Genomic DNA, 23,357 nt, shown 5'->3' with positions numbered 1-23,357 from the left:
CTTTATCTTTCTTTTCAAAGATTTTCTATTTGACTTGGTGTTAAAAGTCCACACTTCACAACCTACCATGGGATCATACCCGTAGCCATCCAAAGAACTCTATGGATACCAGTAAAGATTAGGTGGATAGTCAGTCTACATTTGTCCCCCATTTTTATCCAAGTTTATTCTTTGCTTGATGCCTAAGAATAAAAGAACAAACAAACAAAAATACTAGGAAAAGAAAAGGTTTTTTAAAAAATACATATTTTAAACTTTTTCAAGAATAAGTTCTTTTGCTTTACTGTACTTTGAAAATATGTCATTTTTTGAGATTGATCCAATGCTGGGATAAAGAATATGTTCTGAAAATCTCTTTTAGAAAGATTTATAATATTAACCTCAGGCTATTTTAAGTCCCGTCGATCTTTATGAAAACAGCCAAGAGATCCATTTGTTTTCCAAGCAGTAGAAAGTCTCTGTTACCTTTTGTCAACCATGATAGAACAAATGACTTTGGGTCAAAGTGATTCAGTTGTGAAGTGTCGGGGTCCTGCCAGCCCCCTGGAATACAGACGCAAAAAGCAGCCACTTTGGACCTCAGTTGCCCATTGCAGCCAGGGGCTAAGTAGTCTTACTCAATTTTTTCTGAGACTAACACCATTAAAGAACATCATAAGCCCAGGATTAATAGGGACTTGTGCAGTGGCTACATGCCATCACATGGCCAGCATGGCTGGTCAAAAACTAAACATTCTATCAAACTATTCTGTCCAGTTTTTTACTGTATTGTTTTTCTTCCATGCAACCAATTACTTATGTGCATATTTTCATAAAACATTCCATTTCTTGATTGTTCTTTATTCTCCTAAAGTTGCCTGAGGTTTGCCCAAATCATCAATCTGGTATTACAGACACCCTGGTCAGCTCATAGGAAATTAGAATTTATTACCTATTATCCTAACTCTAAATCTGCTAAAACCAGAATAACTTATAATATCACTGTGTTGAAGATCTCCTCCTTCCAAGCCTTAACACCTATCAGGGGATTCTTCTTTTGTAAACAAGCATGGTGAGGTTTTAAAAAACCATTAATGTTACCACATTTACTTGATGAGAATCCATTTTTTTCTGATGCTATTTCTACATCTTACCCCTTCATTCTCACCACTACACTGCACACACACACACACACACACACACACACAGAGTCTACTCCAGCAGTCCAGTCAATCAAGTATTCTTCATAAATCTACATTTCTTTACCTATCTGGATTCTATCTTCATATGAGTTGCTACCAAGCACCACTCATAGATGTGAAAAATGAATATTGCAAAGGCAACTGGTTTGTTTACTGTGCTAAATGTGTCTGTACTAATACGCAGAAGTCCAAAATCTTGTTTTGACATTTGCCTTTGGGTGTTTTTCAGCCTGTTTTTTTTCTGAATAAATTATCTCTGGATATGTGGAACTTGCCTTTTTATCTTGCTCTATAGGCAATCATGCATATATCAGAACTTCACAAGTCCTTTGTTCTGCTGTTACTGATGATGATTAATGTTCTTCTCCAGCATTCTTCAAGTCCATACAAAGTATCTTCATTATTTGCATTTGTCCCTGGGGAGGAAAGCTAAGTATCACTATTGACACCTAAGGGATGAAGAAAATGAAATACTGTGTATTTAGATGAGTTATCCAAAGTGTTGTAATAAATTGGTAACAACAACAACAAAGAATTTGGCTGTGTCCTTTTTCCTTACCTAAGATTTTCTATTCAATTTAATTTAATTCAACAATTTAGTACATAGTATTTTGTTTGGTACCGTGGGATAATTTGATCTCTTACTTCAAGTAAGAAAGAAAAGAAAGATAAAATACAAGGATAAGTCACAATTTATTTATGTTTAGGGTGGAGTTAGACAGTATTTCTGGGTGAAATATATAGTGTTAAGATACAAGAGATACAAATAAGAGTAAAATATGTTATTTGCCTATTGATGCTTAAAAAGTGACAAAAATGGTAGAAAACCGGATCATTTTTCATTCTGAAATGGCTTGTAAGTGTTAAAGGTACATCTACAACATAAGAGTTTACTTTGTTTCATTGGCTATAGGTATTGGCAAAGGGCATTAGAGATCAGGTGCCTCTTTTGTGGATTTTGAGACACATTTGAGGCAAAACATCCAGACTAGATTGGAAAAAGAAGAGAAATAATTTAAATCATTGCGGAAGAAGTGTGAAGTCTGGAGTGGGAAAACATATTAAGATGCTATTGCATTTCAAGATGAGAATGATGGTGGCCTAAATTACAGCAATAGCAATGAATTTACAAGAAAAATATAAATATAAGTGTGAAGAAAACAAAAGAAATCCAAAAGTCATCAGAAATTTCCTGCATAGTATAATTGCCAAGTTAATTAACTTTCCTCTATAAGGGAAAGGAGAGAATAACATTGCCAGCAAAGATTTCAGAAAAAAAGTTAAAATTAAGTTTGATTTTTAATGTGAAAGAGTAAATGCATGAATATTGTCACAGTCTTCCTCATTATTCTCTCATCATCAAAACTAAACTTAGCCCTTCTTCATTTTAACGAAACCATTCTATTTTTATGCCCAAAAGTGACCAGCTGATTACCTTTAATTCAGGTTCTTAAATGTGTTTTCAGGAACTCCTGTTTCCTGATGACTTGAGCTTTTCATCATTTCTTATACAACTTTTCTTCCTCGGTAATGATTCAACTATTTTTGACTGTCTTCGAATATGGAAGTTCACCCTAAAATTTAATATCTTCTGTGAGACTTTTCATTAATAAACAATGAAAATAAGTTTATGATATTTTTGTGAATAATTAGTGTTGGTGAGGCACTGTCCCAAGTTCTTCATCAATATTAACTCATATTCCCATTGGATAACTCATTGAGGTAAGTGTATTAGTATTCCCAAATGAAAAGGGAGAATCTGAAAGGTTTGAAAATAATGTAATTTTCTGAAGGTATCTGCAGTAGTATGTGAGAAGACCTGGATTTTTAATCCCTAGAACATGCTATCTTTCAGCAGACCTACAGTCTAGATAAGAATATTCTTTTCATCATCTTAATCAAATAGGTTTTGGTTGAAATAACTCTAACCAGTCATTTCTAAATTAAACACAGGATTTGGATGGTAGCTACTGACATAGAAGCTTAGTTTTACAAAATCTAATTTTATGGGTAATTGAGTGTCCATTTTGTGGGAGACATAAACCACACAATCTGAAAGGACAATAAGCAGAAGAATACGCAAAAAGATAGATGAACTGTCACCATGGGAACAGGTGGGGAAGAATGTTTCAGAAATGAATTATCACTGGCTATTCCCCAATTTTTCTATGCAATTGTTTTGACTCTGGCTATTCCCCAATTTTTCTGTGCATTTGTTCTATATCAAAATCCTTAGACAAGATGACTGAGACTTAGGGGCTAATACACTTCCTCACTGGACTCCATATAAAGAGAAGTAGATTATACATAGTAGAGAATAGATACTGTCTCGATGGGGATGCTATTAAGGAAAGGGAATAGATGTTGGCAAAGAAAAATTGATGCAGCCAATAAAAACTTTAGTAAGTAAACCTTCTTTCTGCATTTATACTTGCAATACAGAAATTGTTTTTATTTACAGCCAGAAAGAAATACAAAAAACTCAAAAACTATTTTATTATTATTCAAACTTAAAGTAGGCTATTCATTCTTTCCTTATATCCTTTACATTGTTCATTTCTGCAGTAAATATTAGATGTATAGATACTTATTTATAATTTTCCTAGCTGAGCATTTTTTTCCATATTCAGCACTGTAAAACAAACATCAGCATACTTAAAATAATTGAAACCATACCCTAAATTCTCACCACGATGGAACTAAATTGGAAACAAATAGTGGAAAAACAAGAAGAAAACTCAAATTCTCAGAATTAAATAATAGAGTATATTTGTACATGATCTGTCAAAAAGAAAAATCTTAATTAAAAATCACAATTAATTGAATGAAACTGAAAATATTACATTGAAATTTGTAGAAAACATATTTATAATAGGGTGCTGAATTTGGAATAGTCTTCAAAGAAATACTCTAAGCTCTGAATAAATAAATTTAAACAGAAAAATAAACTCAAAGAAAATACAAAGGAATAAATGGTAAAAAGCACAAATCAATTAAATAGAAAATTAAAACAATAGAGTAAATTTAAAGTTGGTTATTTGAAAATATTACACAATTGATCAGCCTTTAGTAAGACTAATTTTTTGTAAATAAGCCAACAAAAATTGCTAATATCAGGAGTTATATAATCACCCTAGATTATAGAGAGAGTAAAGAAATAAAATAATGGGAAGGCTTTCAACAAGACATAAATTTGACAACACAGATAAAATAGACCAATTCCACAAAAAAGCACAAAAGAATGAAATTCATCTTAATAGATAATTAGAATAACCCTATTACTATCAAAGAAGTTCAAATTTCAAATAAGTCTCAAATCAGAAATCCAAAAGTCAAAATTGTTTCACTAGAGAATTACACAAATATTTAAAGAAAAATTAGCAGTAATTTCATACAACTACTTCCCCAAAAGACAAACTGGAACTGTGTAACTTCATCTTATGAAGGTGATATTACTAATATTAAAAAAGAAAAAAATGAACATTGATGCAAATATCCTTAACAAAATATTATTGAATTTAATATAGTGATATATTATACCTAAATGAGGTTTATTCCTGTTGAACAAGACTATCCCAGTATTAAAAATTAATCAATCAATACAAGTGCATTTTATCAATAGTTTAAAGAAAAAATATATATCAGAAGTTCTAACCAGTGAAATAAGGCAAAAAAGAAAAAATACACACCATACACATACATATGTATAATATTGCTGTACCTATAGATATGAACCAATTAAATAGACATATGTATATGAAATAAACCCATGCCTATTTGCATTAGAATATTTCTAAAAATTAAAAATAAAAAAAATTTAAAAACACCTCTAAAACCAATGTGCCACAACCTGTGACTGAAGGGTTCAGGGAGTGAAAAACAATGGTGAGAGATTAAGAAAAACAAAAAGATATAATGAGGTTTAGGGGAGGCCAGGTAGGGCTCTAACTCCCCATGGGAGGAAAAGACCACCAAGCAAATGGCAGCAGTTTATTTGTAGCGGTAGAGACAGGGAGCTGGTCTGTAACCCGAGCCAGGAGAGTAGCTAAGGTCTGCAGTTTATCCTGCTTGGTTTTCCGCCAAATGGGCGGGGAGGAAGACAGTCCTCTTCTCGGCCTGCCGGGCCTTGCTCCACCACGCCCTCTTGTCACTTGTTCTCTTCCCGCCAGGCCCTGCCTCATCCCCGGGAGGAAGAGAGCAAGATGCGTGTTTCTCCGTCCATGCAAGGCCCTGCCTCAAGGCCGGTTAGGCCTGGCCATGGTGCTCCACAGCGCATTGTTCTTAGCACCAATGTATATTTCAACAAGATCACTGTATATATGATCATGATAGAAAATCGGTTATATTTCTATAAGCTAAAAATGACCTTGTATAAATCCAAACTAATAAAGTTGAACTTCAAGTCACTTAAAATAAAATAAAATACCTATAATTTAAAGAATACCCTGTACAGGTTTGTATGTCAAAAACTAGAAACCACATGAGGAATAAAAGCAAATAAATGTAGATCTACACACTGATTAGAAGACTAATGAAAGTGACAATTGTCCACAGTGAACTTACTTGTCACTATACTTGTGTACTATAATTCTTACCAAAATCCCAATACACGGTTTTGTATAGATAAGCTTATCCTAAAATAAATGGAAAGGTAGATGCACTAGAATCATTAAAACAAATTTAAAAACAAAAGTAAAGTGAATGAATCACTCTACCAGATTTTTAAGACTTACAGCATAGCTGTGTAATGGAAAATAGTGTGGTACTCTTGGAGAGAGGACATAAAGATAAATGAAAAAAAATCCATAAGTATGCACACACACACACAACTACACATACACACACAACAACATCAACTGATTTTCAACACAGATGCATTTTATAAAGATGCAATTTATAATTTATTTTTTAATAAATGGGTTGGATCCATCAGAAGTCCTTATACAAAAGTCAATAAATTGCAAGGATGAATGAATGAATGAATGAACAAATGATTAATCTCAACCAAATGTCATACTTTCTCTAACTTCAGCTCTTAATGAATAATAGATTTACATATAAATCTTAAACCATAAGCTTTTAGAAGAAAACATAAAAAAGAAATGTTCAGGCTGTAAGGCTATGTGAAAAGTTTATAAATATCATAAAACAAGTACAATCCACTAACAACAACAACAACTCTACCACCAAAACGATAAATTGTAGTTTATCAAAATTAAAACAGTTTGTTTTGGCAAAATCATAGATAAGATCACAAAAAACAATGTACAACTTGGAGAAATATATACAGATTGAATGTCTGACAAACAACTCATTAGGCTTTAAAGAACTCTCAAAAGTCAAAAGTTAAAGTGAAGTAGGATGTATATGATATATATATATAGGAAGCAGGATATATATATTTACTATATATATAGTAAATAAGTGTATGAAAAGTCAAAACTTAAAGTGCAGTAGGATATATATATATATAGGATATATATATAGGAAGTAGAATATATATATATTTACTATACTTATAGTAAATAAGTGTATGAAAAGCATTAATCATTAAGGAAATAAAATTTAAAATTATGATGCAATATTACTACATACTCATTAAGACAGCTTCAATTTGGAAAAAATTGCATTACAAATACTGGTGGGTTTATCAAAAGTGTATTTCTCATTCATTCCTTACTGGAATATACTTTGGTTCAACCACTTTAGAAAGTAGTTTGACACATTCATCTTAAGCCTATATTTACTGTATGATCAGCAATTGCAGTCCTGGACAATAACCCTGCTAAATGAAATCTTACATTTACTGAAAAATCTGCTCATGAATGTACAGAACTTAATATTTTAACTTATTATTAATTTGTAACAGTCAAAAACCGGAAACAATTCATTTTATTCAATGAAGGAATGAGTAAACAAACTATATTATATAAATATCCTGAGATAAAATTGAGAAATGTAAAGGAATAGGCTATTAACCCATATGATAATATTATTGTGTACCCTGTAATCCCAGCACTCTAGGAGTCTAAGAGGAACTCAGTCTTGGGAATTCAGTGATTTAGAGAGATCTAATCTTGAAATAAAAAATTTTAAATGGGCTGTGGATGTAGCTCAGAGCAAAGGCCTTGGGTTCAATCACACCAATACCAGAAAAAAGAATATATGTCAAAATTGAACATATATAGCAGTCAAATACACCATACTATGGTATATTCAGTGTGTATTCAAAATACATCTGAAAACATACGTGCACACACACATGTATATCTTTGAATCCAATGTTAGCTAGTGCTTCACATTACTGCTGGCAAGCATTCTATAAGGAGTTAAAAAAACAAAATGTTGTGACATGTTTATTCAATAAATATTTATCTATCACTTATTTACACCAGAAAATATTTGAGGTGCTAGATGTCTATCACTTTATCTATACCAGAAATTATTCTAGGTGCTGGAATGTTAACTGTTATCCAATATTAGCCTTTTTGCTGATACTTTGTCTTTATTGATAAAACTTATATTTTTATATTAATTTGCTTATGATGAAGAGTATTACTATTTATACTCTATAAGACTGTTAACATTTGATAACATTACAAATTCTTAGTAAGGAATACATCTGTTGTTTGACTTAAGGCTTACTAATTTTTGAATGCATAATATTGCAGAAACTGTATCTGAATTTACCTGTCTCCAATCTCCCAGAAACAGTTGTGTTATTGAGATAGTTATGTACCCTCTTAAGAAGATACACTTTCTGGTGGTCATGACAAAATTCTGGCTAACAAGATGTATTCAGAAACTATAGGCTTAATTTAAACTACTAAAACATGTACATAAATCCCACTATTTCCTATTTATCTTTCTGTCTCAAACACGAATGTGAGAGCAAATTTACAAATGGAAGAAATATAGTATTATAGGTAAGATACAGCTATAAGGAGGTTGTATTCTGAATGACTTAGTGTTTAGAACAATCTCTACATTTCCTCTTTAGGTCCCCATTAAGTGTACCCAAATGCAATTTTTATATGATTAAAGTAGTGGTTTTTATTTTAAAGTAAAATAAATTTTCATGTACATTTTTCCCTAGTAACACAAAATAAAGAAAAAACTAAATAAATGATTATCTATCCAAACTAGGGGGCCATTTATTTCTCCCCAAAACACTCTCTTTTCTTCCTAATGTGCCTAAAACAGATTTTTTGGCATAGCTGCAGAAAACGTATATTTTCTTATCATTTAAAAGCTGTGTACTTTGAGACCCAGAAGAGAGTGATTAAGAACAGTGGGCCTGTATTGAATTGCCAGAGGAGGTCACCTTTCCAAGGCACTAGTCATGAAATCCAAATTTATAAAGGAATATATTCACTTTCCAAAAATAGTTTTCCTGGAAATGCTGACCTTCAGTCTTTATTGAGCGCCAATTTTCCTGGAATATTTGCTATTGCCAATGCACTGCATTTCAACAGTGATTTTTGTGACCTGAAAACAGCGTTTACTGTCCTGGAACAGCTGGCTACTCAGCAGATAGTGAGTCTGCCCTCATCTCTGGATGCTCCAATGATGCCACCTCTGCACATTAAGCCAGCTCCCGCTGACTTTCTTTCTTTGCTTTTTCTCATTTTTGGATGACTGAAAACACTGAAAAGTTCAGTTTCTCTGTAAAGTTCTCAAGAATGACTAATTTTTTCAATCTATTTGAATCTATCATTACCTCCTAATAGAACATTGTGTTCAAGGAGTCCAGGAGCATGCAGGGAAGCGCAGACTCCTCACAGGAGCATATGGAATCAGCTTCTCACCAGTCACTGCCGATCTAAATAGCATATAACAATCTTGATGCCTACTTGTTTAGGCCATTAGTGATCTGTCCTCCCTTACTTCTTAATTGCCCTCACAACCTAATCCCCCACAAAGCATCATCTAGATAAATGTGAACTACTAACTTGTTTGATGTAAAACTTGACTAGCTCTAGAAGCTGTGGAGGACTGATGACATTTTTATTTCCAGTTCTTGCATGACAATAGGGCTAAGTACTGATTTGTCTAAGAGAGTGTACTCATCAGGTATGAGCAAGACACACAGAGTAAAGTTCATGATGCACAAAATGAACTGCTAATTTCTTTTCCATTCCACTGATAATGTATTCTTCGAGTTTGGAGCAGCTGGGATGAAAACAATGGATGTTTCCAACCTGTGGTCAATCTCTGTTCTAGAACTCTCTACAAGGTACAGGATCTCTCTCTCTCTCTCTCTCTCTCTCTCTCTCTCTCTCTCTCTCTCTCTCTTTCTCTCTCTCTCTCTGGCTTGAGTAAGACAAAGCTAGGGCACTGAGGGACAATCTGAAAAACATACTTGGTTTTCTTTAAATACATTTCTGAGGGCTGAGGATTTAGCTCAGTGGCACTGTGCCTGCCTTGAAAGCACAAGGTCCTGAGTTCGATCCTTGGTACCAAAAATAAAAATACATTTCTGTTTCTACCCAGAGATATATGAGGGAATATTCTAATGCCAATTTATTTGATTTTATCATCAAATTCATATAATTTATATAAACTGTTTTATTGCTGTGTTTGTGTTGGGGATAGTGTAATAAGCATGAGGCATTTCCATTTAAGAACTCTTTTTATGTTGTGTAAAACCTCACTGATGAAAAATGAATGCCAGTGATTTACAGTGGACAGGTACACTGACTCTACTGCTGGTGATGTGGAAATTAAAACTATTTTTTTGTGCAATTAGCAGTGTACACCAGAAAGCCTTAGAATTCTGTATGTTTTCTTATAACACTTTTCAAGAGGCAAAATGATAGGATCCTTTAAAACATAAGCCCTTTTGTTGTTGTTTTTTTTTTTGGTGGATATACCAGCTCCCCTTTGCTCTGCTTCTTGTACCTGGATCTCAATTAGCAATGGCTTGTGACACATTTACTATGGGATGGGGAGTGTAATTCCTAGGAATATGAGCTATTATTTACAAAGAACATTCTTCCAAGTTTGCAATTCAAGAATAACCTCCTGCTATTAGAGTTTCATAGGTATCATAACACATACGGCATTAAATTCTGGAAAAACTGAGGTCAAGAATATAAGATGTAGTCATTGCTAAAAAATTGGAAATCTATCACTCTCTGTAGAATTTAGTATCATATGTCCAAGATCAGAAGATCAAATGAATCTGATGTTTAGACTTAAAAAATCATAGTGATTTTTTAAAACTTGATTTTGTTCAAATAAACAAAGACATTTCTCAAAAATACACGGTAATTGTTTTTAGTTATGTACTTTTTATTCAATAAAAATCACGTTTAGGGAAAGATATAAATTAATTTGTTTATAAGGCTGTCTACTACCTACTGTTCTAACGCTGTACTGATGGTATTTTGAAAAATAAATTATTCCTGGCTCTTCCCCCTTTCTCCAGGTTGACTTTCTGCTTTTCATCCTCAGGCACTTTGCTGTTCTAGGGACACTAATAACTTGGAGTTCTCTCTCTTATTCTCTGGAGGTTCACTTTTCTTGTGTATGATTCCACTTGGTTTGAAGCATAGATTAGCCTCTGTGCTTCAAGGTCCATTGCAAACATTTTTCCATTTACTTTCCTGGCCCATCTGAGACATGTGGATTTGCCTTTCCTTAGGCTCCTCATTCTTTCTACCATTAACTCTAGGGCTTGTACACATTGTCAAACACATGTATTTGGGTGTCCCTATTCCATTTCAGGAGCAGGGAGCTGGGACCGTGTATGACTTAGCATTTTATCCCTAAAATTAAGAAAAATTTCTGACACCAGCCATGGTTTCAAATTAATTAATAAGTGAAGAACTTGCATATGGCTGTTTTTCCCATGTGAATCATTTTCTCATTTCAAAATTTGCTTTCAGAAAGACATATTACCCATTTAAACTTTAAACTCATATTCGACACATTTCTATACTACACTCAAGATAAGAGATCACCCATTATAAAATTGTTACTAAACTTAAATTAATATATTTAACTATTTTTTTCCTGTGGTAGACATTGGTTATCATTCCATGCTGTTTAATATTTGTAATAGTCTCTTTAACAACTAAAAAGAACTGATAAATTGAACCAGTAATCCTAAAATATTGTCAAACTATAAAATTGTATTAGGAATAATTTATTATCCAATGCCAAATATTTGAGATAAAATTTAACAAAAAGTACAATGAAAACTTAAAGCATCATCTTCAAAGATGTTTATTTCTCATATATTCAAAATTTTTTCTTTTGTGACATACTTTTTCTGTGTGACATACGTGAAATGAAGATGAGCCATTCTCTTGGAAACTTTGTCTTGCCAATACATGATATGAATACTGCCTCATTAATGTTTTAGTTTTGTTTACAAATTGAAACTTTCTAATTTGAAATGCTATGTTCAAACTAATGATGTAAAATTAAAGTCACATATGTAATAATCACAGATCCCATCAATAAGTAAATACTGAGAGTAGAGTAGTTTCTGAGAATATACAAAAAGAAAGAGTCACTGGTCAGCAGTAGAAACTAAAGGCCTGCTATATTCTAGATGTAATTTAAACAATATGATTAGAGGAAAGATAGAACGGTAGTGATAATCCAAGGAAATAAGAGGTAATTTATCAAAGATATTGAAAATGGAAACTCTAAAGCATGAATTTGTACATTCATGGTTCAATTCTTCTTTATGTAAATGACCACTTATTTTACATTTAGTACACAAATAATGACTCTGGGACCTCCAGCTAGATTCCCAGTCCATTCCATCCCACACTATTTTTTTAATTCATTAAAATGCATGGTTTCATATCAACCAGGGTTGTGTCCATGTCTGTCACTTACTGCTTATGTAATTTTCTCTGAGATTCCATTTCCCCATTACCAATGTACCCTAATAATGTCTATTTCTGTCAGATACTTCTCAGTCAGAGAAAAAGAACCACTATGACTGATATAGAATAAGAAGTTATTATAAGGATTTATCTTTACAGTTTCTGGAGCTGGTTAAACATTTGTGTCTATGATTCTGAGAATAAATGTGAGTCATTGAGAAGAAAAAAATGCAAAATTAGAAAGAACTGGGAGCCACAAATACAATGGAACACAATTTCATGTCTCATCACCTTCTCCAAACCTTCAAATTCAAAGATGCAGTTGTCATCAGGAGAAGCTGATACCCTTTTTCATGCAGTTAAATATGACCTGGACCTTGCAGTCGGAAGAGATGAAACAGAATCCAAAGGGGGAAAAAAAAATGAAGGAGCTGTGAACCCGGCTGTTTCCTCAAGCCAATAAAATGAGCCGAAAGATAAGGGATGGTTATGAGCTGAAACAGTTCCCAAACCCCTACATATGCCTCCTGATGCCCAAAGGAATATGGCTGCCTGACTTCCACCTTTTAACTCTTAATATACCTATCTCTCAGGTTCCACACTAACCCAGACCTACACAGAAAATGAAAGCCTAGGAAATGTAAATTCAATTTAGGTAAGATAAAAATGCAAATCAAACACAACATCCTGTGCTGATAGTAAGAAGTTCATGAGAAATCAGGTTTTAAGCTTTAAAATACAAAAAAAAATGTATATTGTTTGTGCAAAATTTCATCTTTACAATACTTTGGACATTGTTTCTCCTATGTTATTGTGATCTTTAACAACTGGTCATAATCATAAAGGGAAGATCCTTGTACATACAATTTAGCAGAAATCACTATCCTTGAGAAACTTACACTTGGAGACACAATTGCAAACTACCAAAGGATGCAGATGACATTTTTTCTCATCACTTTACTTTGGTGACAGCACGGATCCTGATCCTAAAGAAAGAAATAAAGAGAAGGGGTTTAAGTGTGCATGTACATTTGGGTGAGAAACTGAGAAGCAAAAGATAGGTGGTATAAAAATAGTAATCACTGTATTTTTCTTCTCCTTGAGAAGAGGATTTATCCTACATAGCTAACTAGTAATTCAAATCTCTAAATAAGAAACAAGTCATAACTTTCTGCAGCTTTAATTTGCATGGTGGCACATGCCTGTAATCCCAGCACTCAGGATGCTGAGGCAGGAGGACTGCCCTGAGTTCAAGGCCAGCCTGAACTGCATAGCGAGACCTTGTCTTAAAAAAAAAAGAACAAAGTACTATTGAGGTAACAATGAAACCTATATAAATGACTCAAGGAGAAGTCACTTTACCAATTTTAATTTGAGCTTCTAGATTTTTAATAAAGTGTGTACATATCTAAATGTGTAGAAAAGCCTGTCATGATATTTTCTTTCAGTTCTTAAATCAAGAAAATTCTGATCCATTTTTTGACAAATTCCAATATGTCAGTCAGATTTGAAGACAATAAGAAAAAGATTTGTGTTAATTGCACTCTCCCTGAGATTAAAGGTAGATGTACTGTTTGAGCAGAAGTCACCTTGGAAAGCTCAATAACTGAGTATGAGTTTAGGGGAATTTGAAGTCCTGAATGTCACAGTCAAGCAGGATTCCAGTCACCACTCCTTTTCTAGTTATGCTCATTCAGTTTCTCCTTCCAGACCCTTCAGTACTAACAATAATGTGCCTTGTGAAGTAGCTCCCCAGCAACTGACAGAGGTGATCAGTGAAATTTTCCTGTGTACAGAAAAGGAGCTGCTGTTTTAGCCCAGATGCTGGAGAGAGTAAATAGGCAGGAAGGGCATCTCCCCAACTCCAAGTCACAAGATGAAATTTGTTTAAATTAATACATGCAAGAGTATGGTATACGAGAGAAAAAATTATAGAAGAAAGTTAAGAGATGTGTGTTCTTATAACTCCATCTCATATATTTAACATCTATCTTCTATAATCTACTCTAAGTTTCCTGAAGGCAAAAGAGTACATATTGTTCATTGATGGAAACCCAGCTCAAATATCTATGCCTGAAACCTAATAAATAGGAAATATTTTTTTAATAAGTAAATTCAAATGGAGAGAAAAATTCCCATCTAGACATAATAGAAAGCATCATGTATCTCATTAAAATATGAATGATGACTTACAAGTCCATCCATTTCCCTGAAAATAATATGATTTTGTTTTTCTTTTTTTTCTCTCTTTTTTTTTTTTTTTTTGGCACCGGGGATCAAAGTCAGGACCTTGCCCTTACAAGGCAGGCAGTGGAGCCACTGAGCTAAATCCCTGGCCCTGATTTTGTTTTTCTTTATGACTGACTAATACTCCATTGTGTGTGTGTCTGTGTGTGTATATATATATATATATATATATATATATATATATATATAACATTTTTCATGCATTCCCCTTTTGATGGGCATCAAGACTGTTTACATACATGAGGTACTTCTAATTGTGCAGCAGTAAACATGGGTATGCAGGTGTCACTGTAGTAGGCTGACTAATTCTTTTGGAAGTATGAACTGGAAACCATCATGCTAAACTAAATAAGTCAGGCTAAGAAAATCAAATGTCATATTTCATTCATCATTTGTGGAATTTAGAAAGAAAATTTAAGAAAAGAAGATGGCAGAAAAGTAGAAAGGAGACTGGTAGAGAAGAGGAGGGGACAAGCCGAAGGGGTCAGGGAAGATGATGAGGTGCAATGGTGGCGTGAAACTCCTCACAGTATGCCGTACATGTACCAGTGTGGCAAAAGGAAACTGACTCTATAAAGCAAATGCACACTGATAAAATTCAAGAAATAAAAATAAGACATGAAATATGAATATTTGCAAAAATGATTTGGGAAATGACCGATAAAAGCCAGTTTATGTATTTGTTGATCTTTCAATAAAAATATATCAAAAGCTCATAATATTACCAATTCTGAACTATATGTTGGGCAAACAAGATATTTAATTTCTGCTACCACTGAACATATGATGAAAATCCACAGAAAATGGAAAGTGACTATTCTCACCATTATAACACCAATGCTTGCCAAATCCACAAAGAATGGAAATAAACAAAACTTGAGATTCTAACATACAGCTAAGTACAATTTATTAAAAATTATATATTCAAGATGTATAAATTTACATAGAAATCAGCTAACTTGCTTATAGGAAAATTGGTATTTAACTCTGTTTCACAAGAAGAGGGAAATAGAAACAGGAGCATTTCTGTTAGCTATTGCTCTGTAATACAGCACCCCAAAACTCAGTAGTATAGAGCCAGCATAAATTAATGCTCACAAACCTGTGATTGGTGTGGATTGCTCTGGCTGTGGCTGGCCCATCTATCATCAACTGTGGGTCAGGTACACGACTCTCCTAATCCTGCCTTTCTTATTCTTCTGTTAGTCAGCTGGCTCTGTCCCGGTTCAGGAAGCCCAGGTGGAAAAATAGACCCTTGCTTCTGTCACTTATTCTCTGGCAGGCAAGCCCAGCTCTGTTCACAAGACAAGAACACAATTTGAGATAGAAAGAGCAAAACTACATAAGATATCCTTATTCTCCTGCTCAGAATTAGCATAATGTCACTTCTGCTGCTCTCCATTGCTCAATACTACATAAATTTAACTCAGAATAAAAGCATAATGAAAGCAAAGCCACTTTATGATGGAAGGAACAACAAAGTCACATAGGAAATGGCAGCCTCAGAAGAAAGGATGCAGAATTGGGGCCATGTTTGCAATACACATATCATCTGTATAAACACTGAAAGGAAGAGAACATGACAGACACACAGAAAGAACTAGGTGTCCCTTTAAAGAATAATAAGGAGTGAAGTAGAATATGTTCATTGATATGCTATAGAATTCTGTAAATAGATTCGGGTCAGTAAGAAAGTCTTATGTTTCCATTATTCTAGCTAACAATATTTGTTGAATTACACCCTGTTTTAAGCACAGGGTAACAAGGAAAAATAAAAATAAAAAATTTCTTCCATTTTTCTTTCAGGCAATCATCAAAATAGGCATAAATAATTATAGTTAGTGCTAGAAAGAAAATCAAAGCATACCAAATGTTCATTATGAGTGAGGCTATCTATGTTAGCTAAGTCTGTCAGGATAGTTCTTTTTAAGAAGGTGACATATATGTGAAGGCTTAAATGACAAGGCTGGGAATGCAATGTGAATGCTTGGATCAAGAGCAAAAATCAGCCACCACCATGTTATTGTGAAAAGGAAGAACCTGGCTCATGGATAAGAGAGAGAAGGATTATGAGCCTTTGGCTTATTGGGTAAGAGAAAGAGGGCAGCCCTGTGATCCGAGGAAAGACTGCTGGATTTTACTCTAATGTAACAAGAAGTCACTAAACCATTCTAGTCAGGGCAGCGATGTAATCTGATGTTTGAAAAGAACACTTGGTTGTTATGAGGCAAATGTATTATTTGAGAACAAAAGTAAAAGCAGAAAGGTTATTATGCAAGAACAAGAATGGACAAGAACAGAAAAAGGAAGACCAGTGAAAAAGTAGTTTCAGTTCTTCAGATGAGAGTCAGTAGTGTCATACGATAAAGTTAGACTTTGTGAGAAAGAAAAACCTGATCAGATTCTTGATTTGTTTTAAAGTGAGATTCCCGAAAGTTTGCTGATTGACTGGGCAGGCGATTAGAAAGGAAAGATATGTGTTAATGAGCCAGAGATTTAGCTCAGTGGTTTCGCCGCCTGCTGCGAAAGGGTAAGGACTCAAATTCAATCCAATCTCTGGCACCAAAAAAAAAAAGACTTGTTAAGGATGAAGTCTTGGGACTGAATGGAAATGTATGTGAGAGAGGCAAATGAGGAGGTTAAATTAACATTGGCTGTGTACAGCCAGTTCTCTAGAGAGAGATCAAAGGGAGAAACATAATTTCAGAGTATCTACACAGGGATGACCTGAACGAAAAAAACTTGAGAAAAGATTTATGTAGACAGAGTAGAATTCATATGAAAAGCATCTGTAACATTAGGAAACTTAAATACAGGTAGATGGAAGAAAACGTTTTATTTTAGGAGAGGCTCATTGTTTCAGGTGCTTCAGAGAGGCTAAACGAAAAGGTCAAAGTGCTCTGTGAGCCTGAGGATCAACCCCGAACCTGCTGGTACTAAGGTAATCTCTAAAGGCCCTGAGCTGTAACATCTGGGAAGAGGGAGAATATTATGTATCCATTACTACATACATTATACTTCTGATTTTATTCTAAGAAGTGATTAGGTTTCAGAAGGGGAAACATTCCAGTCAAAAATTAATTAATTAATTAAACAGAAAGAAACATCACAGTGAAAGAACTTAAATGTCTTACAGAAATTCCAGCAATGTCTTTAAAAATCCTGAAAATGAAGAAGGGAAGATAGAGGTGTCTAAAAACATCCATGTGGATGGAGATATTTCTACTTTCACCCAAGAGGAGAAAGAGGAGATTTACCCTTCCAACTACTGTTCCAGCAGACAAACTATACAAAATAACAAGTTTTCTTTTCTTCTGTTCCCTCTCCCTTTCTTCCTTCCTCCCTTCTTTCATTTCTTCCTTCATGTTTATCTTTCTTTCCTTTAGATACTTTTTTTCAAGTCCCTGAATATCAAGAAACAAGGACATAGATGCCTGAGGTAGGAACTATGTGAAGTGAGTCCTATAATTGCCCCAGCTTACTGCCTATAAAGAGGTACCAAGCCTTGGAAGTTCTTTCCAAAAGGCACTGTGATGAGAATCAAAGCAAGAAATACAGAGAAAATATTTGCAAATCTTATACATTGCTAATGGAATTATATCCAAAATAGAAAATAATCCAAAATTTTTTAAAAATCCATTTTTAAATCTACAAAAAAAGTAATCAGTAACTTCTGCTTTACCAAAGGAGATATATGGATAACAATTAAGATCATAAGAAAGTCAATAGTTTTTTAAATTTTCACCTCAATGAGATGCTACTACACAGAAGCTACAATAATGACATTAAAAAATGTTGACAAGGATATGGAAGAACTGGAGCTCTTATGAGCTACTGGTGTAATGAAAAAAAGACATAATTTCTTTGGAACACATTGTGCAAGTTTATTTAAAATTAAACATACATTTACTAGATGATCCAGCCATTCTAACCACTGGTATTTTCTCATGAATAATGAAACCATATGACTGCAAAGAATGTACATGAGTGATCACAGCAGTTTTCATTAGCCACAAACTAGAAACAGCACAAATGTTTATCAACACTGAAAAAGGTAAGTAAATTGTGATATATTCTTACCATGGACAGGTAGACAGCAGGAAAAATAAATGAATTGCTGCATATGCACTCACATAGATGAATTTCAAAATTTTAATTATGACTAAAACAATAAAAAGCACATAGTATTTTATTAAATTCACATAAAATTCTGAAAAATAAAAACTAATCTATATTGTTAGAAAATAGATTATTTGCCTGAAGTTGAGGTGAAAGGAAGGAACTGTGAAAATATGGATGAGAAAAGCTTTGAGGATTCCTTGACAGCAGTCATGGTTTCACAGTATTCACATAAGTTAAAACTTATCATATCGTGCAATTAATGATGTGCCATTTATTGTAGGTCAATTGCAAAATAAACTATGCTTAGAACACAGTTGTGATATCAATGTACAGGGACTTTTCAATGGGCATAGAAAGAAAAGGGTCTGCATAAAGGAAAAGATAGAACTACAGAAAGAGAAAAAAATATGAAAGTCTTGGATTTATATACAATATAGCTAGAATGCTAATGAGCATAATAAATCTGGATTAGAGGAGAAAACTAATAAAAATAAAATACAAGTGTAAGGATGCATATGGTGGTTCATACCTATAGTCACAAGCAGTCTGCTGGGTTAAAGGAGAAGGATTGCAAGTTTCAGCACAGCTGGAGTAATTTAGCAAGTTAGTAAGACCCTGTCTCAAAATTAAAATAAGTAAGTAAAGAAACAAAGAAAGTAATATAAAACAGAAGCTGGGGATATAGCTCAGTATGAAGGACATGTCTTCAATCCTCAATACTGTCCATTAAAAATGGAGGAGATATGCATTTGTGTGTGTGCATTTGTGCCTGTGTGTGTGTGTTCTGCTCTCCAAAATATACAAGAAAGTGATTGGTTCAATACTTGAAGCCAGAAATATTAATTAATAAATAACAAGAAGTTAAACTTTATGTCACTTCTGACTGCAGGTGATGTATGGTTGGGGGGTGGGGAGAGGGACATGGACCTTTGAATTCCAGAGTTAACAGGAAAAGGTCTTCAGTATTACAGAACAGGTCAGAAGCAGTCCAGACACCATGAGTGTGAACCCGCTCCTACCAGTGCTACCTTGTGCAGATCACTGAAAATTGGATCTGCATCTTCTTCATCTAAGAAATATAAGAACACACTGGGATTAAAAGAGTTGAACATGAGCCAAATTCTTAGCACGGTGTTAAATACATAGTTCCTTTAAGAAATGCTATTCCCTCCTTCAGTTTTCTGGTACTTTTAAGTGTGATCAGGTTGCCCAAGTCAGAAAATTAGATTCCAGAATACTATTAGAAGTTTATAAAGAGTTTGAAGAGCTTATAATCTTTAATAAGCCTTAGATAATGTTAAATCTCTGGTGTAAATGTAAAATCTACCCACTTTAAAGGATAAACCCAACAATAAATTAGACCACCTTCTAAAAGATGCTATAAAGTACTACCTTTATAAGTAAAATTAAGCCATGTTGAGTTGAGCAAATATCCAATTGGTTGTCTTCCTAATGATTGAGGGATCATATGTCAAGAGAAGCAATTTATGATTAATGTTAAATAGTAGGAAAGTCTGCCTCATCATGTTGAAAAGCTATAGTCCACATGTTGACAAGAACAGCATGTCGATTAATGATTTCATTGAGAACAATGAATGCGATATGTTGTGGAAAGTGTTGAAATTTGGCCAAACCCCTGTGTTGTATATTGACCAATATCACTAACTCAAAAGTAAGGTATTTCAGAGGTCAAATGGCCTGATTCTACAGTGAGATACAAATAGTAAGATTAATAGAAGTAATTAATGTTATAAAATGAAGAAAGAATATCTTTTTTATAATCTCATGGGGAGAGTCTAATGATTTTTATGATAAAATGTATACAAGGACATTTTAAAACTAAAATTCAAATCTTTGTCAAATTATTCTAACATAAATATCTTTGTGAAAATATAAAGAGAAACTTCACTTGCAAATAACAATGGGAAAAGCAGTCATCCCCAAATTCTCAAAAGTAAAAATATAACAATTCCCATGCTTGAGTTGATCGATTTTGCTTCTCACTTACTGAGTGAAAATATGTTTGTTTTCTGCCAAGTGTAGAAAAGAATACAAACATGATCAGACTTACTCTTGATGCTTTCTACCATTCTGCACCTCAACTAGTCTTTCTCCACAACTACACTGGTGAATAATGCTGAGAACAGAGAAGATACCTCAGGCAGATCGTAGAGAAAATCTCTGTTCTGGTATAAAGAAGATTAAAATAGATTGAATGGCATCTGGAGCCAAACCCAGCCCATCAAGCCATTGGAATAAGCTACTATATATTCAGTGTAATAGAAAATATTTCCTTCCTTTCTGAAAATTATTTTTTTTACTAAGATAGTGCCTGGATGCTCTCCAATTAGAATTTGTGTTCGATATAATAGAGGATTTTTCCATAGTAAAATGAATCTCTCAAAAGCATCTTTGAAAAGACAAATTACTCCAAAGGGATAACACACTATGCCTTGAAACTAGACACGGAGGTGTTTGCAGAGAGCAAATATTAGAGAAAGTTAGTTTCAATGCAAGAAATTTTTGAAGGAAAGAAATAGTACAGGAGAGATCAGAACTTTGCAAGCTGTCTCAAGAATGTAGTAGGGTAAAGAACATTAATGATCTAGGAAGATTAAAAAGTACATCACAGCACTCTGGAAAAGAGGTTATAAAGGGAGTGCAAAGAGGTAGAAAAACTGAAAAATTAAGGCTGTAGTATTTCCATTTTCTCACATAGATTTTTGATATTTTTGTGGCCTCTGAGTCACTGATAATACTCTGCTGATTCTCTCAATAAGTTTGAAAACCTGTTGCCTCAAATTGGCTTCACTCAAAAGCTGACTTTCTGACAAGAAATTAATGGCACATGATTTGCATTGGAGATGACTCCAGAAACCACAGATAAGAAAGTGAAAATAATAAGAAGGAAGGAAATAAAAATATGCATTGAAGAGTAAATTAATGCATGTTCAATACTTCAGGAGAACATAGGAAAAGCTTTGAATCATTTCTCAGAGGCTGAGGATGTTGGATTACAGTCTATTGACTACATGTGCCTATTCAATTTCCTGTGCGTCTAAACTATAATTTCTGGTGGGAAAGGAGGTCATGTGGTACCAAAGAATTCCTCGAGAGAAAAATTACAGACATAGAATTCTCAGTGCACTGGGCTGAGACTATAGATGAATTCAAAAATGAGGTTGATATCATCCATGTCTACTCCACCACAAATCAAATATTTGTAATCTGGAACATATAATAAGAATATATCACAGTAGCAGTCTGAACAAATACAAACACATAAAAGAGAAACCAAAAATTTAATTTAGGACAGAGAGGGACATGATAATTAAAATAGCAATCAAATTAATTCAAGATGACTTCTTTAAAGAGGTAATATTTGTTACAATTTTAAGGATGTTACCATCAAGTAACAGCCTTGGTTGAGAAGTAGAGGTTGGAAGAAGGGTATACATCACACTAACAGTAAAGTCCTTTATAAATACTTCATCTTGAAGTATGAAGAAAAGCCAACACGTTAACCTAAATGCTCAAGGCAACAAGGTCTCAGAACTAAAAACATCACAAAAATCAGCCTTATGGATTTTGCTGCATTTTAAAAGAGATGTAAAAAAAATTAAGATATGTTATGTACGTGTACCAAATCCCCATAATGAATGTAATCATTGTGTAGTGCACACGTGTATTAATAAAAATGAAAGTATAAAAAAAAAACAAAAATAAATAAAAGTTAACAAGTGAAAATTTTTAATTAAATACTTTAATGGGAGCTACTTAACATTTTCCAAATTCAAAATTCAGCTTTGGAATCACCTGGAAGCTGGAAGCTGGAAGCTGGAAATATTTAACCTGGATATCTATACAATGGGATTTTAGTCACCAATTGAAAGCAAATGGAATATAATATGTTCTCCATCTTAATTACTTTTTCTTGTTGCTGAGACAACATTACCAAATACCCACAAGTTAAGGGAGGAAAGGTTTATTTATCTCAGAGTTTGTAGAAGTTTCATTTCATACTTGGCTGATGCCAAGGCAGGGTAGTATGGCTGAGGGGCATCACAGAGCAGAAGACAAGCAGCAGCAGCAATACTCAAAAAGTGACAAGCAACTTTTGTTCCTTATATCTTATCCAGGATACCCACCCTTATGGCAGGTAGGACTCACATTCTTAATCCTACCATCACATCCTTGATCCCAGTATCACACCCTAGATCCAGGCACCACCTCCAAAAAGATCCACCTCTGACTGCATGAGGCTTTGTGGGGGGGCATGGAGATATAAGTCATAACAACCTGGAGCATAGAAGAATCATGAAAAGATTGCTCAGGGACAGAAATCAGACATAAATGATAGATGATAGATAGATAGATAGATAGATAGATAGATAGATAGATAATAGATAGATAGATAGATAGAGATAAATAGATGTTATATATATGTAATAATAGCCAGATCCAAAGAGACAGTAAGTAGATCAATGGTTGTGACAGGGTAAGAGATACGGGTGGGGAACTGAATGAGGAGTGACTACTAATTAGTATGTGGTTTCTTTGGAAAATAATGTGAATGTTCCTGAATAGCAGTGATGGTTGTATGATTTCTTACATTTACTAAAAACTATAAAATCTTGCATGTCACATGGCTAATTTTATGATATATGAATTATTCTCAAGAAAGAAATCTAAGTCAACTATTACTAATTGGAGGAAGAGGATGACGGAAACCATTAAGGATAATAATTTTAAAAAGAGAGGCAAAATGATTATATCACAGAAAGGAAGAAGTGAAGGGAGAGAAGGAGAAAAGAAAAAAGAATAGAAAGTGAGGGAGATAAGGAGAAAGGAAGGGATGGAGGGAGGGAAAGAGGAGAGGGGAAAGGAAGGTGGGAAGTGGGGAAGGAGAAAGAGAGGGAGGAAGGGAGGGTGGGAAGGAACAACTTTTCTTTTTAGAAGAAGA

Source organism: Heterocephalus glaber, unplaced genomic scaffold (assembly GCF_053883595.1).
Source record: "Heterocephalus glaber isolate CG9 unplaced genomic scaffold, H.glaber_assembly_v1.0 deba00000331, whole genome shotgun sequence".
NCBI classification, from domain to species: Eukaryota; Metazoa; Chordata; class Mammalia; order Rodentia; family Bathyergidae; genus Heterocephalus; species Heterocephalus glaber.
The sequence above is the reverse complement of the archived record's forward strand: the minus strand, read 5'-3'. Positions refer to the sequence as shown.